The sequence below is a fragment of the Macaca mulatta genome, chromosome 2 (assembly GCF_049350105.2).
Source record: "Macaca mulatta isolate MMU2019108-1 chromosome 2, T2T-MMU8v2.0, whole genome shotgun sequence".
Classification (NCBI taxonomy): Eukaryota; Metazoa; Chordata; class Mammalia; order Primates; family Cercopithecidae; genus Macaca; species Macaca mulatta.
In genome coordinates this window covers 110849579-110853001 of record NC_133407.1, presented here as the reverse complement: position 1 = coordinate 110853001, position 3423 = coordinate 110849579, and positions in this window count along the sequence as shown.

Genomic DNA, 3423 nt, shown 5'->3' with positions numbered 1-3423 from the left:
GGATATGTCTGCCTTGTTCTTTGGTTTCTCAGCTCCTTCTGCATTTGGGGGTCATTTTGCATATATGGCCCTTTCATGGAATAACTTGTATGTGAGTATTCACAACAGTGTTTATTATAATAGCTGAAAAGTAGAAAAAATCCAAATGTCCATCAACTGATGATAAAAATATAGTATATCTGTGCAGTGGAATGTTACTCAGCAGTAAAAAAGGAATTAAAGTCCCGATACATTCTGCAACATGGGTGAACCTTAAAAGCAGTATGCTAGTCGGGTACATACTGGTAGTCTCAGCTACTCAGGAGACTGAGGCAGGAGGATCACTGGAGCCCAGGAGTTCAATGCTGTAATGTGCTGTGATCCTGTCTTGTGAATAGCCACTGCCCTCCACCCTGGGAAGCATAGTGAGACCAAAAACCATCAAGCCAGATACAAAAGATAGGCCAGGTGCAGTGGCTCACACCTGTAATCCCGGCACTTTAGGAGGCTGAGGCGGGCATATCACTTGAGGTCAGGAGTTTGAGACCAGCCTGGCCAACATGGTGAAACTTCATCTCTACTGAAAATACAAAACTTAGCCGGGTGTGTTGTTGGGCTCCTGTAATCCCAGCTACCCAGGAGGCTAAGGCAGGAGAATTGCTTGAACCCAGGAGGCGGAGATTTACAGTGAGGCAAGATTGTGCCGCTACACTGCAGCCTGGACGACAGAGCGAGACTCCATCTCAAAAAAAAAAAAATATATATATATATATACACACACACACACACATATACATGGAATCATACCATATAGTATATATATAATGTGTGTATATGTGTGTGTGTGTGTGTGTGTGTGTGTGTATAGTATGATTCCATGTATATGAAATGTCCAGAAAAGGCAAATCTATAGAGATAGATGATAAATTAGTTGCCTGAGGCTGGGAGTGAGAATGGGAAGTAACTCCATTAAGTTTCATCTTGGGGTGATGAAAATGTTCTAAAAGAAGATTGTGATGATAGTTGCACCATACATTTACTGAAAGTCACTGAAATATACACTGGAAAGGGGTGAATTTTATGGTGTTTACATCTATTGAGGTTAGGATCCTGACTCTGCCACTTACAGCTCTCCTATAGTAACAAATAGCCCTCAAATCCCAGTTGGCTTAAAACCGCAAGCACATTCCTCAGTCACATTACATGTTGGGGACCATGGGTTGTTTGCTGCAGTTCTGCTCCACATGGCTTCTCATCCTGGCACCTGGTCTGAAGGAACAGTTCCAACACAGGACTATGTTCTCCTGACTAAGGGGAAGAACAAGAGGCTCATTCACACAAGCTGTGGCTCTTAAAGCTTCTGCTAGACTTGGTAGGTCATGTTCACTCATGCTTTGTTGGACAAGGATGACAATGGAGAGGTGAGGTGCACTCACCCAGCTGGGAGGCTCCATAGCCACCGGACGTTGGGCAAGGGGTACATGTGTATGATCAGCTTACAGAGAAGACAACAACCAAGTAACTGACTATAGTGATCTTACTGAAGTGATTGGACATTTTTTTTTTTTCTCTCTCTCTCTCATCTCTCTCTCTCTCTCTCTCTCTCTCTCTCTCTCTTTCAGATGGAGTCTTGCTCTGTTGCCCAGACTGGAGTGCAGTGGCGTAATCTCGGCTCACTGCAAGCTCCGCCTCCTGGGTTCATGCCAGTCCCCTGCCTCAGTCTCCCGCCTCAGTCTCCCAAGTAGCTGGGACTGCAGTCGCCTGCCACCATGCCTGGCTAATTTTTGGTATTTTCAGTAGAGACGGGGTTTCGCTGTGTTAGCCAGGATGGTCTCGATCTCCTGACCTCGTGATCTGCCTGCCTCGGCCTCCAGAGTGTTGGGATTACAGGCGTGAGCCACCGCGCCCGGCGTGATTGGACATTTCTAGGCCCGTTTCTTTTACCTGTAAAATGCGGAGACAAGCCAAGTGCAGTCTCAAAAAAAAAAAAAAAAGTGGGGAGACAAGAGTGCCCATTTCATGGGTTTTATTGGGGTTGTTAGGATCAGTAAGTAATGACATGTAAAGTAGGCCTGGTAACTGGTTTAAGGATTAGCCACTGCTGCTGTTCTTTTTATTAATTTTTTTTTTTTTTTTTTTTTTTTTTTTTTGAGACTGAGTCTTGCTCTCTCACCCAGGCTGGAGTACAGTGGCGTGATCTCATCTCACTGCAGCCTCTGCCTCCTGGGTTCAAGCAATTCTCCTGCCTCAGCCTCCTGAGTAGTTGAGACCACAGCGTGCACCACCATGCCCAGTTAATTTTTTTTTTTTTTTTGAGACGGAGTCTCGCTCTGTCGCCCAGGCTGGAGTGCAGTGGCTGGATCTCAGCTCACTGCAAGCTCTGCCTCCCGGGTTTACGCCATTCTCCTGCCTCAGCCTCCCAAGTAGCTGGGACTACAGGCACCCGCCACCTCGCCCGGCTAGTTTTTTGTATTTTTTAGTAGAGACGGGGTTTCACTGTGTTAGCCAGGATGGTCTCGATCTCCTGACCTTGTGATCTGCCCGTCTCAGCCTCCCAAAGTGCCGGGATTACAGGCTTGGGCCACCGCGCCCGGCCTAATTTTTGTATTTTTAGTAGAGATGGGGTTTCCATGTTGGCCAGGCTGGTCTTAAACTCCTGACCTCAGGTGATCCACTCACCTTGGCCTCCCAAAGTGCTGGGATTACAGGCATAAGCCACCACACCTGGTTGACTGCTGCTGTTCTTATTGCCTAAGAAGCTCTTACCCTATAAGGCCCTACCCAAAATCACATCAGCATCTTCGTGATTCCTGGTCTTTGGTTTCCAAATCCCTTTCCCTCATAGCATTTGGAAACTCAGTGGCAGAAGTGCAGGGGCTTTGGGGATAGGTGGATCAACATTTGATGCTGCCTCTGCAACACAGCAACTGTGGAACCTCAGAGAAGTTGTTAGAGCTCTGGATGCAATGGTTTTTACAATTTAAAATGGGGTTTGGGCCGGGCGCGGTGGCTCACGCCTGTAATCCCAGCACTTTGGGAGGCCGAGGCGGGCGGATCACAAGGTCAGGAGATCGAGACCATCCTGGCTAACACGGTGAAACCCCGTCTCTACTAAAAATGCAAAAAATTAGCCGGGCGAGGCGGCGGGCGCCTGTAGTCCCAGCTACTCGGGAGGCTGAGGCAGGAGAATGGCGTGAACCCGGGAGGCGGAGCTTGCAGTGAGCCGAGATCGCGCCACTGCACTCCAGCCTGGGCGACTAAGCGAGACTCTGTCTCAAAAAAAAAAAAAAAAAAAAAAAAAAAAAAATAAAATGGGGTTTATCGGCCAGACGTGGTGGCTCACATCTGTAGTCCCAGCACTTTGGGAGGCTGAGGCAGGTGATTCACCTGAGGTCAGGAGTTAGAGACCAGACTGGCCAACATGGCAAAACCCCGTCTCTACTG